Below are 14,948 nucleotides of genomic sequence, written 5' to 3' on the forward strand. Positions count from 1 at the left end.
AGAATAGTCCCAGTCACGCCCAGTTGCCCCCAGCATAGATCCAGTTGCTCCCAGGTGCATCCAGCGTGGTCTCATTTCCCCCCAGCATGATCCCAGCTGTTCCCAGTGTGGTTCCAGTCACCCCCAGTATGGTTACAGACACTCCCAGTATATCCCAGTTGCCTTCAGCATGTTTGTAGTCATTCCCAGGCACTCCCAGTTGCCCCAGTAAGGTTCCAGTTACCGCAGAATGATCCCAGTCTTTCCCAGTTACTTCCAGGGTCCTCCAGCATGATCCCAGTTTCTGTCAGTTGCCCAAAGTGTAGTCCCAGTTGCTCCCAGTATGATGCCAGTTGTGGTCTCAGTCCCCTCAGCGTGGTTCCAGTACCTTCCAGTTGATCCCAGTTACTCCCAATGTGTCCACATTTTCCTCCTAGCATGGGCCCAGCAGCTCCCAGTAACCCCCAGTCAGGTTCCATTCACACCCACTGTAATCCCAGTGGCTCCCAGCATGATCCCAGCAGGACCCGCAGTCACTGCCAGTATGGTTCCAGTCACTTCCAGTATGGTCCCAGTGTCCCCAAATGTGATCCCAGCTGCTCCCTCTCAATGCCAGTATGATCCCAGTTGTACCCAATCACCCCCAGTATGATCCCAGTCACTCCAGGTACTCCCAGTATTATTCCAGTCATGCCCAGAGTGCCTCCCTGTCACTCCCAGTGTGGGCCCAGTTGCTCCCAGTATGAATCCAGTCACTCCAAGTTCCTCCAAATACGATCCCATTTGCTCCCAGCATGGTCTCTGTTGCTCCCAGTCACCTCCAGTACGGTTCCAGTCATGTCCAGCACCTTTCCAGTCCCTCGCAGTCTGATTCCAGTATGATCACAGTCCCTCTCAGATACTCCCAGTATCATCCCAGTCAGTTCCAGTAGGATCCCAGTATGACCCCAGCATGGGCACAGCTGCTCCCATTATCTTCCAGTGTGGTTCCAGTTGAACCCAGTTGCCCCAGTTCAGACCCAGTCACTCCCCACATGAGGTTGAGCGCTCCCTGAATTCACAGCCCCCCACCCGTGGGATCATCGCCCCCCATCCCGCAGGTGCCCGGGGAGGGGGAGCTCGGCCCAGATATCCCGGGGGGTTCCCTGGGTTGGGTTTTTTGGGGGGATGTTTGGAGAATGAAGAACTCCAAAGCTGAGCAGAAAATGCCCCTTGTGAGGACATTGGGGTCCCCAGGAGGTGTTTCTGGGGGTCCCGGTGGCGGTGCCAGCAGAGCCCTGGCAGCGGGCAGGGGGATGTGGGGTACGCCCCGTGGTGGGGGTTGGGTCTGCCCGGGTCAGGCACGGCCACCTCCAGCCCGGAGCCAGGGGGCTGCGGGACCCCTTGGGAGAGCCGGAGGGGGAACCTCGGGAGCCCCAGAGTGGGACGAGCAGAGAGGGGCAGTACCGGGAGCAGGGGAGCCCCGGCAGTCTGGAGGAGCGAACCCCTGTGACCCCCAGGGCCCCAAAGTGGGGAGCCCAGAGAGGGGGGAGCGCCGCCATTCGCGGGACCCTCAACAGCCTGGAGAGGGGCAGGGGGGACTCCTTGGACCCCCTGCACCCCGAAGCAGAGAATAAGGGGAGAAGGGACCTGGGGACCCCATAACCCCCAGCATCCCTAAGTGGGAAGACCAAAGAGGGGAGCTTTTGGATTCCTGGACTCCCAGCAGCCTGGGGAGGGTGGAGACCAAGGAGAGAGGAGGACTCCCAATGAAAGAGGGACCCCCAGCAGCTGGGACAGAGGGGACCCCCAAAGACAAAGGGGAGAGACCAGAGACAGGGAACTGCTGAGAGGCTTTTTCAGAGCAGATTTTTATGGACACACTGTGCCCAGTGACTTCTAGAGATGGACTTGGGCAGAGGGACCTTAAACTCAATGTGCTCATCCCTTGTTTCTCCCCAAACCAGGATTTCCCATTCCCAACCCTTGGCCAGATGGAGGAGGAGGCTGTGAGGAAGAGGAAGATGCCCCGGGAGCCCCAGGCAGGTGAGGAGGAAGTCAGTGCCCCTTTCCCCTCTCTCCTGCTCCATCTCCCAGCCCAGCATCGCCCCCGGCTGCAGGACAACCCCGCTGCCGACGCCGTCCTGCCGGGGACGGACTGGGGGGATCTCCTTGCCCTTCCCTGTGGCACGGAGGCAAATCCCATCCTCTCCTTGTCCTTCCTCCCCAGACAAGGAGCTGAGCACAGAGCCCAGGGAGGACAAATCCCCGCGGCAGAACCTGGTAGAAGAGGCCGTTTTGAGCGGCTCCACAGCGCAGGAATCCAACGGGGAGGAAAAGCCCCGGAGATCCCGCAGGAGGAGGGGCTGCAAACGCAGCCCAGGGTGCTCTGAGGAGGAAAGACCCACCCTGTGCCGGGAAGGCGGCCGGAGATGCAGCCAGAGGTCAGAGCTGGTGGTTCATGAGCAGCTTCACGATGGGGAGAAGCCCCACAAGTGTGGGGAATGTGGGAAGAGCTTCAGGTACAGCTCTCACCTGATCCGCCACCAGATGATCCACACCGGGGAGAGGCCCTACGAGTGTGGGGAGTGTGGGAAGTGGTTTCAGACCAGCTCCAATCTCCTCCGGCACCAGCGGATTCACACGGATGAGAGGCCCTTCCGCTGCCCCGACTGCAAGAAGGGCTTCAAACAAAACTCCCACCTCGTCACCCACTGGCGCATCCACACTGGGGAGAGGCTCTATGAGTGTCCTGAGTGTGGGAAGAGGTTTCAGACCAGCTCCACTCTCCTCCTGCACCAGCGGATTCACACGGATGAGAGGCCCTTCCGCTGCCCCGACTGCAGGGAGGGCTTCAAACAAAACTCCCACCTCATCACCCACCAGCGCATCCACACCGGGGAGAGGCCCTACGAGTGTCCCCAGTGTGGGAAGAGCTTCTCACAGAGCTCTACCTTGACCAGACACCAACGGAGGCACCGCTAAGGGAAGCCCTGCGAGTGCCCCGACTGTGGCAAGAGCTTTGTCCTCTGCTCCAACTCCATCTCCCATCAGAGGAGCCACATTTGGCAGAGCCCTGGTGACCCACATTCCCTGTGATCCAGGTTGGGAAGAGCCCTGGCTGGTGCTCTCCACATTCTCCTGGATCCCCGTAGGCACCTGGGTGAACGCAGGGGCAGGAACATCCATCGGGACTCAGATCAGCATTGGAAATTCACTGGGAACAGCTGATTTTTTACCTTTACACCCTAAAAAATTTCATCTGCTCTGTCCAAATGTTTCTTCCGGTGGCATCAAGCCACCCTGGATGATCTTGGAGGTCTTTTCCAACCTAAGTAATTTCCATTCCATGTTTATCCTGTCAAAACAATCAAAATTGGAGTAAAAATAAAGAAATTAAACGAAGAGATCTAAAGCTCCACCATTTTCCTGAAATTTGGGGGTGAATTTGTGGTTCAGGGGAATATTTGGGAGTATAGTTGTGAAGCCATGAAGCCAGGCAGATTGGGGCCACCATCTCGTAGTTCTGGGGGCAGAACGTGTCCACCTGAGCCAGTCTGTTCTCCAGGAATTCCGGTTGTCTGTCCCAGTCCCTGCCCTGGGTCTCCCCCTTTGGGGTGTGCCCCTCAAAGTGCCCAAATCGCTGCTGAAGTGCCTGAGGTGCTCTGGGCTGTGGATGTTCCTGTCCCCCAGCCTGTCCTGGTCGGTGCCATGGGGGATGGGAGGGGGTCTGGGGGCGCCTTGGGGGACTGGGAGGGACTTTTGTGGCCCTTGGAGCCACTTAGTGTGCTGGCACAGGGTTTGGGGGACTTTTGAGGCAGTCTGTGAGGGAGTTTTGGGCTGCTGGCAGGCCTGTGTGACTTGGAGAGAATTTGGGTGAGTGTTGGGGGAGATGGAAAGGGGATTTCATGGCTTCTGGGGCCATTTCTATTGCAGGGAGTGGTTGGGGGAGTCCTGGCCGGGAGCTGTGGGGTGGTTTGAGGGGTCTGAGAGTGGCTGTGGGGCTGGGAGGGGGTTTTAGGGCAGTTGTGACCTCCCCCCCAGACCCCCAAAGCTGCCACCAGACCCCACCCCCAAGATGCTGCCAGGGCCACAGGCTCCATGTTGGGGTTCATCCTCCTGGCACTGCGGGAGAAGGTGAGGGGGGGTCCCCAGGGGCCGTGTGTGTCCCCCCAGACCCCTCCTTAGACCCCCTTTCGTGGTCAGCAGTTCTGCCTTTTTCCCTGGCCTTCTAACCACAGATGTCCATTGTTTTGCTGCCAAAACCTAACCTTGCTGGCTCTGCAAATAAACCCATAGTTCAGCAGTAAGGCTCAATGGTGGTTCAGTTACTGAGCAAGATACATGTAATATTCTGTAACTTCAGTTGTTACACAGGATGTGTGGTGCATTGTCTTATGAGACCTTGCTCAGCTGGCTGCAAGGGTCTATGTGCCCGTTCTCACGTAGCCAGCTTCTCAGATCAGTAAGCTGCAAAGAATCTGTATATCCCGAATCTATATGTCCCTTTTCACGTAACCAATCTCTCACACCACCCCATTCCTCCCAAACTTCATCCCACCCCAACAATGCCACCCCCACCCATCCCATTCCATCCCCATCCCATCCCATCCCATCCCATCCCATCCCATCCCATCCCATCCCATCCCATCCCATCCCACCCCTCCTGGACACCAATTCCCCTTCTGTGCTTCCTGACTCCCCACAGCCGGGCCTTGGGGCTGACGGATCGAGCCATTTGGGGCTGCCATCGACACACTGGGGCTGGCTTTGAGTTGATTGCAGGCACCCGCTCAATCCCTCCATCCCAAATGGGAGCTTGGAACCTCTCCTCAGGCCTTGCTGTGTCCATGGGCTCACCTCAAGTCCCAAAATGAGAGCCAGGGCCCCACAGCCCATTCAGAACCTCTCAACATTGCCAGAAACAGCAGCATCCTTCCCAAAATGGGCTCCCTGACAATAGGTCCCCCTTCCAAGCACCAGAGCCCCCCTCTCACAACCCCTCCCGAAGCACTGGGGGACCCCAAAACTGCCTCAGGAACGGGACATACCCTGACATCCCTTCAGGAATGTGGGATACCCCAGAACCCACTGAGGAACGGGGTCCCCCCGGCCTCATCATGCGCAGCCTTCAGCTGTCTCAGGCAGAGCCCATCCCGCCCTCAGCAGCCCCAGCCCAGCCCAGCCCAGCCCTCCTGGGCAGGAAGCCCCAATGGCCGAGCCGGCCTGGGACACTTGCAGGGATGCGGGGGCAGCCGCAGCTTCTGGGGCCAGCCTGGGCCAGGCCCTGAGCGCCCTGCCAGGGAACCATTGCTGCCCCACATCCCATCTCAGCCTGCCCTCGGGCAGCGGGAAGCCGTTCCCTGGGGCCCGGCCCCGCAGGCCCTTGGCAAGAGTCTCTCTCAGCCAGCAATTGCTGCTCCTCCCTGCTGCGGGGCCCAAGCTGCAAGTTGATTTTCTGCCGCTGGCCCCGGCCCAGCCCCGAGCCAGGGCCAGGACCTTGCCCTGGAGCTCTGCGGGCGCTGCCTTTGTGCGGCCGCAGCGCAGCGGCCGCAGCTCGGAGCTGCCCTTTGTGTCCCCGCCGGCAGCTGCCAGAGCTGGCGGGGCCGGGCCAGGGCCGGGCCAGCCCCGGCCTTCCCGGCTCTGGGACACAGCGGCGGCAGCCCCAGCCTTCCAGCCCTGCACACGCTCCCACACAAGCCTCCAGAGCCGCGGCCACGCAACGCAACTGACCGGCCGCTGACCCCCCAGCCTGGCCTGATGGCCATTCCTCTGCCCACACCTCGGCCAAGCTCCCCTTGGCCACCTCCTGAGCCACAGTGCCACACACAAGTGGCACATACAGCTACACAGCTCTGCCCACAGCTGGCAGGGAACGTTCATTAAGCATAAAAACCACCAAGAAAAAGAGAACTGCCCCCAGCAGAGCTGTTCCCTCCTGCAGTAGTTACACCTGCACACGCACAGCGCCTGAGACTGCAAGCAATGAGCATTCCCTGGGCACATGTGCAGCCCAAGCAGCTCGAGGACAGCCTTGCAGCAGGACTGCTCTCAGCTGAGCCAAAAAGGCCCCTCTGGCAGCTGCAGGGCCATTGCAAAGGGCAAGGGCCAGAGCCTGGGCCCACGGCGGAGGAAAGGGCTCTCAATTCCCCTGCCCTGCCACCTCAACCCTGTTCCCAGGCTGCTTCCCACACAGGATTGCTCTGCAGGACTGCGGAAAGCTGAGAGGCAGCTCTGGCTTCTCCACTTTTCCTGTGCTAAAGCTGCCTGGCAGAAGAAATGGAGGGACAGCTCTGGTGGCACAATCCCTCCCGGCCCAGGGCCCAGCGCTGGGAAGGTCTTTCCGTGCCGAGGCTTTGCTGCGGCCAAGGAAAGCTCCTGGCTCAGGGTCACCTTTCCTGCTGGGCCAGAGCCCCCGAGTGGCCCAGCAGCAGCAGAGAATTCCAGCACAGCCCCGGCACGGGCAGGGCGGCCCTGGGCGGGCTGCGGGAGCCGGCAGCGCCTGAGCTCAGAGCAGCTGAGCCCGGGGGCTCTTGGCCAAGGCCGAGGCCCAGCGAGCATTTCTCAGCTCGCAGGGCGGCCTGGAAAGGTGCTGGGGGGGATCATTCACCCCCCAGGGCGGTCCCAGTGGCTCCCAGGATTTCCATGTCCGTGCTCCCAGCGCTGCTCCCAGCCCTGATCCCTGGGGATGGCAATGTCCCGCTCCCTTCCCGGGGCAGGCTCACACCTGAGCCAGGTGTGCAGGGCAGGACCTTGCCCTGAGCCCAAGCCCTGTCCCCCCTGCAGGATCTGCTTCCCATCGGCCTCTTCCTCCTGCGGCCCCAAGCCCAGCTCGGTGCTGAACGAAGGGCGCTGGGCCGGGGTCATCCCCCAGTGGGGGCTGCGCACCCCCTCTGCCCCCTCCCCAAATTCCCTCCTGGGGCAGCAGGGGCTGGCTCAGGAGCCCTGTGGGCAGGGAAAAGGGGGTGACACCGGGATGGGGGGGGTCACACACACTCTGGGGGGACACACACAGCCCCTGGGGACCCCCCCCTCACCTTCTCGTGCAGTGCCAGGAGGGTGAACCCCAACATGGAGCCCCCGACCCCCAGCAGCATCTTGGGGGTGGGGTCTGGTGGCAAGTTTGGCTATCTGGGGAGGAGGTCACATCTGCCCTAAAACCCCCTCCCAGCCCCACAGCCACTCCCAGACCCCTCAAACCACCCCACAGCTCCCAGCCAGGATTCCCCCAACCACTCCCTGCAATAGCAATGGCCCCAAAAGCCACAGAATTCCCAACCCATCTCCCCCAACACCCACCCAAATTCTCTCCAAGCCACACAGCCCTGCCAACACCCCAAAACTCCCACACAGACTGCCCCAAAAGCCCCCAAACCCTGTCTCAGCACCTCAAACCGCTCCAAGGGCCACAAAAGCCCATCCCAGTCCCCCAAGGCGCCCCCAGACCCCCTCCCACACCCCATGGCACCGACCAGGACAGGGTGGGGGACAGGAACATCCACAGCCAGGAGCAGCTCCGGCACTTCAGCAGCGATTTGGGCACTTTGGAGGCCACACCCCAAAGGGGGAGACTCAGGGCAGGGACTGAGACAGACAACTGGAATTCCTGGAGAACAGATGGGCTCAGGTGGACAAGTTCTGCCAGCACAACTGTGAGACTGTGGTCCCAGTCTGCCTGGCTTCGTGGCTCCACAACACTCAGATCCTCCCGAATATTCCCCTGAACCCCAAATTCACCCCCAAATTCCAGTAAAATTAAGCAGCTGTCGACCTTTTTGCTTAATTTCTTTATTTTTACTCCACTTTTGGTTGTTTCAGTGGGATTAACACAGAAATTACTTAGGCTGCAGAAGATCTCCAAGAGGTTTTGAGGGGCTGTGAAGGGCTGTGAGGTGCCTTGAGGGTTTGTTAGGGGCTGTGAAGGGTCATGAGGAGTCGTGAGGGGCCATGAGGGGCCCTGAGGTGCTGTGAGGGGCCATGAGAGATTGTTGGGGGCTGTGAAGGGTCATGAGTGGCCATGAACTGTGAGGGGCTGTGAGGGACTGTGAGCTGCCATGAGGGGCCATGGGGAACTGTGAGGGACATTGAGGGGTCATGAGGGGCTGTGAGGGGCCTTGAGGGGCCATAAGGGTCTCTTAGAGGCTGTTGGAGGCCAGGCACCTGATGGAACCAAGGGTCAGTTATGACACTGTGCAAGCAAGGAGATCATGGTTGACAGTACAGAACTTCATGGAAGCACAGGCCCATTGTCACACAGCAGGGCCGCAGAACCAAGGAGATCCTTGTGACACTCCACAACCTCATGGAGTCAAGGCGTCCATGTTACGCTACGGAGCCTCATGGAGCCAAGGGTCCATTGTGACACTGCGGACCCAAGGAGACTGTTGCTGACAGTACCAAAGTTCATGGAACCAAAAGTCCGTTGTGACATTGTGGCGCCTCATGGAACTGTGGAGACCATTATGACACTTTGTTACTATCTGATTTACACCCAGAAGGGCAAAGAAAACAAAATCTCTGAGTATAAAAGGAAAGAACTTTGAAGCTTCAAAATATTCCCAAAGACCAGATTAAAACCAAACGAGATTAAATGTTGGTGCCAAAAATATGGGTATCTGTTTATCTAATGGTAAGAGAGGCAAAGAGAAAGAAGGAGAAAAGTAGAGAAAAGTTAGAAAAGCCAAGGTTACTCTAAAAAGCATAGGATAAGTCAGCACCACACTGTGCTACCTTTGTTGCTGCTGAGACAGGGTGGGGGAAGTGGAGAGGTTTTTGCCTTTTTTTTCCTGCTGTTTGAAGGGTCCTATCTGCCTCTTCTGATGTCTGGAGCAGTTTGGCTGGAAAGCGGCGGCCCATCCTCCGAGATGCAGGCTCGATGCTTGCAGCTGAACCTCGGTGTGCCTGGGACGAAGGAGCAGGGCTAGGGGTTGCACAACTCCCTCGGGATTTCAGTGCAGGGGTGAAGGATTGGGGGGTGCTCCCCAGGCGGGCGGCGTCGGCTCCCGGAGGCCTCAGGGTGTCTGGCAGCAGGCGATGGTGGTGGTGGGGGGAAAGGCAAAGGGCGGGGATTCTACCTTTTGCTTTCACCTCCACATTTTGCACCAGTTTTGCCTTCCTTTTTATGGGCCTCCAGGCGGGCTATGCACGGCCCGTACGGCACGTAGTTTCCAGGCGTTCAAAAGTGATTATGATAAGCAGCCATAATGACGAAGCACTTTTGAAGCCTTTCAGGTGTTGAGCAGTGATAATGACGAAGCGTTTTTTGGAGCCTTTCTCTTAGCATTAGGCTCTTGCACACTTCAGAACCAAGGGGCCATTGTGACACTGCAGGGCCTTGTATAACCAAGGGGTCATTGTAGCACGGCAGGGCCTGGTGGAATCAAGGGGATCGTAGTGACACTGTGGGGCTCCAGGAGGCCCCGGGGCCATTCTGACTGTGTGGAAGCAAGGATACCATTGTTACGCGCATTGTTACGTGACCTCATGGAACCAGTGGGCCATTGTGTTATTTTGCAGCCCCATGGAACCAAGGAAACCGTTTTGACACAGCAAGGCCTCATGGAAGCAAGGGGCCTTTGTGCCGCTGCAGAGCCAAGGAGACCACTGTGATATTGCTGGGCCTCAGGGGAACAAAATTGTGATGCTGCAGGGCCCCAAGGCTGCAAAGAGCGTGGAACAGGTCTGGTTGGCTTGGCCTCCTGGGGGCCACCTGCCTGGTCCAGCTGACCTTGGCATGTTGAGGGTTGCTTCTCCTCTGCCCCTGAAACGCTGGAGTTCCGTGCTTTCCTTTCTGTGGGAAAGAGCTGTCCTCCTCCAGGGACCCATGGCTGAAATTAGGATGCTACCTCCAAATTGGATTCTATCCGAGGATTGTTCCCATGTGAAACCTGCCAGGACAGACAGCTCAGGCTGGCCTTGGCCTCTTAGGGGCCACCTCGCATCTGCCTTCAAAACACAGGGGGGCTGTGCTTTTCTTGCCATGGAAAAAACCATCTTTCAAGTCCAGCCATCCATGGCCAAAATTGGGAATCCACCTCTGAAATTCCATCTATCCAAGGAATAGCTCCCAGACAAAAGCTGCCAGGAATGTCCAGCTTCCCTTGGCTTCCTGAGGGCCAGCTCTCATCTGCCTTTGAAACACTGGGGCTCCTCACTTTTCTGCCAGTGGAAAAGAACTGTCCTTATGGGTCAGACGTCCATGGACAAAAGTGGGATTTGGCCGCCCTAGATCCGTCTATCCAAGGATTGCTCCAAGACAAAAGCTGCCAAGACAAACAGGTCTGGCTGGCCTTGGCCTCCTTGAGCCACCACTAATCAGCCTTTGAAACACTGGGGCTCTGCCCTTTCCTTCCTGGCGAGAAGAACTGTCATTCCGGTCCAGGCACCCACAGCTGAAATGGAATTCCACCTCCAAAACTCCCCATATGTCCAAGGGTTGCTTTCAGACAGAAGCTGCAAGGACACACAGGTCTGGCTTGCCTTGGCCTCTGGTGGCTGCCTCTCATCTGCCTTCAAAACACTGGGCTTCTGTGGTTTCCTTGCTGTAGAAAAGAACTGACCTTCTTGTCCAGGTGCCCGTGGCCTCAAGCACATGATCACTACACAGGGACAAAGGAGCTCTGTGCTCAGTGGAGTGGAGACTGAGGACAGCGGAGGAGAGTCCTGGGAGGGCTTGAAGGGTGGTTTCAGAGATGGTGGATCCTTTTGACACAGTAGAGAACAGCCGGCAAAAGAAAGAATTAATGCAAAGGGCAGCTGGGGAGGTCCAAACTGGACACGAGGAGAAAGGAATTTCTCTCCCCGGGCAGTGCAGTGGTGCAACGTGTCCCCCAGAAGGAGTCTGGAGCAGCCCAAGGCTCTGTGTGCCCAGGCAGAGGCAGGCAGGACGCAGAGCTGCCAGCAAAGGAAGGGGCCAGCCAGGTGGGGCAGCCGGGGGGATGAGGACAGCCTGCAGGGACAGAGGCGCAGGGCAGGGACACCGTGGGACAGCCTGGGCCGGAGAGGGCAGAGGGGTGTGCAGAAGCTGAAAGGCCCTGACAGAGGCAACTTCTGGAGCACTTTGGCCAGGGCTGCTGTCCCTGGCCCTGAGGCCAGTTGGGAGACAAGTGACCCTTGCAGCCCTGGGGCCTCATTGCCTCTTTTTTCCTGCTCAGCAGCATGGCAGGGGCCACCCCATGGTCCTGCCCTTGGCATTGCACATGCCCACATCCCAGTGCCCCGGGAAGAGTCCCGAGCACTGAGGGAGGGACAGGATCTGCCTTTCCGGCGGCTGGGGCACTGCCTGCAGCCAGCCCGGGCACAGCACAGAGGCACAGAGGGGTTCCATCAGTTAGGGCTGGGAAGATGCTGAGAAGTGACCGGGGGAGAATCATTCCCAGCCCTTGACACAGGAAGCCTCTGGCTGCAGGACAGTGCAGCTGCAGTTCCTGGAGTGATCTCCTCAAGCTGGAACATGCCACTGACTGTGGATTCAGGAAGTGCATTCTCTGAGTATCTCTGGTGTAGAACATGAGGACATGCTCAGGCCTTCAGCTCAGTCCAGTAGTATTTCCAACACAATCCTTTCTATAGGGATGAAATTTCCTGAGACTGTTTTCAGTCTCCTACTCTTGGGGAATGGGAGGGGGGAAGTGATAAAGGCATTCATCATTTTTAAGAGTCCCTAAGGCATCGGAACTGTAACTTGAGTGCTCTGCAGGAGTTTCCTAAAGTGCTTTCAAGACACTCCTCTGCCCATGCACCCCACCGGCATCACCTTTGCTGGACCCACCGGGCTCAGTCTGAGCTGTCCTTTCTCCCAGCTGCAAACAGAACCTGTCCCCAGTCAGTGCCCTGCACACAGGCAGGTTTCTGTAGGGCCAAGGAGAGTGCACAGAGATATGGGGTCTGTGAGTGCTGGCAGGGAGAGATCAGGCACAGGGAAACACCTCCAGGAGGAAGATCTTCAGCAAGCAGAGAGAAGATCAGGCAATGAGAGAAAACAAAAGGCAGAAATGTTGTGGCAGGGAGAGCTTAGAGACCTCCACAGGATGCCCTCGAGTGCAGCCCCTCCCTCTGAACAAGCCCCCTCCCCTCCTCTCTCCCTCAGCCAAGCCTCTGCCCTCAGGGCCGGGGGTCCAAGGCGTGAAGCCCCTCCTGGGCAGGCAGAGCTGCAGCAGAGCCGTGGGGCAGCTCTGCAGCCCCGGGCCCAGTTCCCTCTGCAGAGCACAGGGCTGGGAGCAGCTGCCCGGCCCTGGGGGCTCTGGGAGGGGGCACAGCTGGCTCAGGGTGACGCTGGCCCCAGAGCCCGGCTGTGGGCAATGCAGCCAGGGAAGGAGCTCCATCTCCCTACATCCAATGCCATCATTAGGACACTTGGCTTTCTTCTTGAGGATTCCCCCTAAGCTCTGAGCTTGCCTCCAGGGCGCAAACAGGTCGTGTAGCATCTTGGTGTTACCTGAAAGCCCCACAGTGAGACACAAAAGTTTTATGATGGAGAAAGGGCTGTTGGGTTGGTGAAACGAGCCATGTGTGTATTTGGCTACCAGTGTGGGGCTGAGAGCTCGAGAAGGGGATGGACATTTGATGGGCTGTGGTGGATCGATCTGCTCTCAGCAGCATTGGGATGGTTTTTAAGGGAAATATGGGAGGGTGATTATCCTCTGTCTGAGGAGGGTGAAAGGCCAGAGGATCTTGGAACAGGACAGAGTGACAGACCAGCTCCCCTCACTCTCCACTCACCACCTTGCCTCACAGAACTCGCTCTATTCTCCCCGAGGGCAGCAGAAATGCTGAGTGTTTCTGACATCCAAAAACAGTCAGCAGGGGAGATGAAGAGGAGCTATAAAAACCTCTAGAACACTTTAACAGCTTTTGCCATTCCTGTTCTTGGGCCCTGGGAGTGCCCTTGTGTTAGCTGGGCTTTCAAAGTGGAACACCAGGACAGGTCCCTGTCCCCCTCCCACTTCTGCACAGCAAGGCTGAATTATAAAAACCCCCGGAGCAACTGCCCTGAAACTCATGTCACACTCAGCCAGCACCAACCAGGGCTGCGGCTGGAGCTGAAGGAAGATCTGCTAGAAAAACAGAAGGGTGTTGTCGGTGATCGAACACGGACTTGGCCAGCTGCATGCAAAGCCAAATTCTATTGCACAAGTCCCATCTTTATATACTGTTCAAACCAGCAGTTCAGCAGCTACAAACTTCAGCTCCTAAGGTTCTATGTTTTACATCTCCAAGGGCTACAGATTACCATCTCCTCGCCCAATCTCCCATTAACTATCCTACTCTTTGTCTCGCCTCTTGCTCTTTGTCTCGCCTCCTGCCAGACATGGCCCCGGCCCGCCCCGTCTCTCGCAAGGCCCCACGCCAGCCAAAGCCCTTCTCTGTGGCCACACTCTGAATCCCCATAAGGTGTCAGTGTGTGACAGGAGAAGGATTTGTGGGGCATGTCTTTGATTTTGCTGAGAGACGTTTCCCTTAAGCTGTCACTGACTTCTCCATGAACAGGTCCCCATGGCCAGACACGGCGAGTGTCCAACAGCAGCTCCATCAGCCCCTTCCTCCTGCTGGCATTGGCAGACATGCGGCAGCTGCAGCTCCTGCACTTCTGCCTCTTCCTGGGCATCTCCCTGGCTGCCCTCCTGGGCAGCGGCCTCATCATCAGCGCCGGAGCCTGCGGCCAGCACCTGCACAGCCCCATGTTCTTCTTCCTGCTCAGCCTGGCCCTCACCGACCTGGGCTCCATCTGCACCACTGTCCCCAAGGCCATGCACAATTCCCTCTGGGGCACCAGAACCACCTCGTAGGCAGGAGGTGCTGCACAGCCTCTTTCTCTTTCTCTTTTTCATTTCAGCAGAGTTTTCCCTCCTCGCTGTCGAGTGCTACGAGCGCTACGTGTCCATCTGCAAAGCCCTGCACTACGGGACCCTCCTGGGCAGCAGAGCTTGTGCCCACATGGCAGCAGCTGCCTGGGCCAGTGCCTTTCTCTACGCTCTCCTGCACACGGCCAATACATTTTCCCTGCCCCTGGGCCAGGGCAATGCCCTGGGCCAGTTCTTCTGTGAAATCCCACACATCCTCAAGCTCTCCTGCTCACACTGCCACCTCAGGGAGCTCGGGCTTGTTGTGTTTTCCATCTGTTTAACTTTTGGTTCTTTTGTGTTCATTGTTTTCTCCTATGTGCAGATCTTCAGGGCCGTGCTGAGGATCCCCTCTGAGCAGGGATGGCACAAAGCCTTTTCCACGTGCCTCCCTCACCTGGCCGTGGTCTCCCTGTTCCTCAGCACTGGCTTTGTTGCCTGCCTGAAGCCCCCCTCCATCTCCTCCCCATCCCTGGACCTGGAACTGCCAGTTCTGTACTCGGTGGCGTCTCCAGCCCTGAAGCCCCTCATCTACAGCCTGAGGAACCAGGAGCTCAGGGACGCCCTGAGGAAAGTGATGACTGGATGCTTTCCAGAAGCAAAAACCTGCCTGTTTTCAGCTCCATAGGCTAAAGTGTAATCATTAGAGGCCCAGCCTGCCTTCTCAGGTTGTTTTGGTGGTGGTGGTTTTGGTGGCTTTTTTTTCTTCTCATATGTTAAGGTTGTATCCAAAAGATTTTGTTATGCATCTTATTCACTGTTTACAGGCTGAATGTGACTGTTGGCAGGGACTGTGTCAATAAGGAGTCTGCTCTGTGGGTATTCACATTAAATAAAGGACCCATCAGCAAGGTGTCTGTTTGAGATCCTTTGGTTGAGTCCATCCCTGGAGCTGGAGGGCAGGGCCAGTGTTGCAGGCATTGGGGGGGAAGAGTCCCAGCAGAGCAGCACAGCCAGGGAGCAGCAGAGCTTGGTCTTTTCAGAGCTCCTCTCTTATTACTTCCACTCTCTCCTTTGGAGCCGCTGTGATGGTGTAAGGCCAACAGCTCTGTCCGGGTGGTGCGAGTCCTGCTGCGTGTCACAGGCAGGGACAGGCCATGGGCACTGCTGGGACACAGCTGGGCTCCGCCACAGCAGTTCCATCAGCAA

The 14,948-nt window shown here is 57.8% G+C and overlaps 1 pseudogene across 1 annotated transcript; it reads left to right on the top strand.

Annotated features, from left to right (window-relative positions):
• Positions 1–13,446: 13,446 nt before the first annotated feature.
• LOC309585840 (olfactory receptor 14J1-like) lies at positions 13,447–14,427 on the top strand (annotated as a pseudogene). Its single transcript has one exon. The product of its transcript is annotated as an olfactory receptor 14J1-like (transcript).
• Positions 14,428–14,948: the final 521 nt, after the last annotated feature.

The sequence above is a fragment of the Coloeus monedula genome (genome assembly GCF_965178545.1).
Source record: "Coloeus monedula genome assembly, contig: HAP1_SCAFFOLD_560, whole genome shotgun sequence".
NCBI classification, from domain to species: Eukaryota; Metazoa; Chordata; class Aves; order Passeriformes; family Corvidae; genus Coloeus; species Coloeus monedula.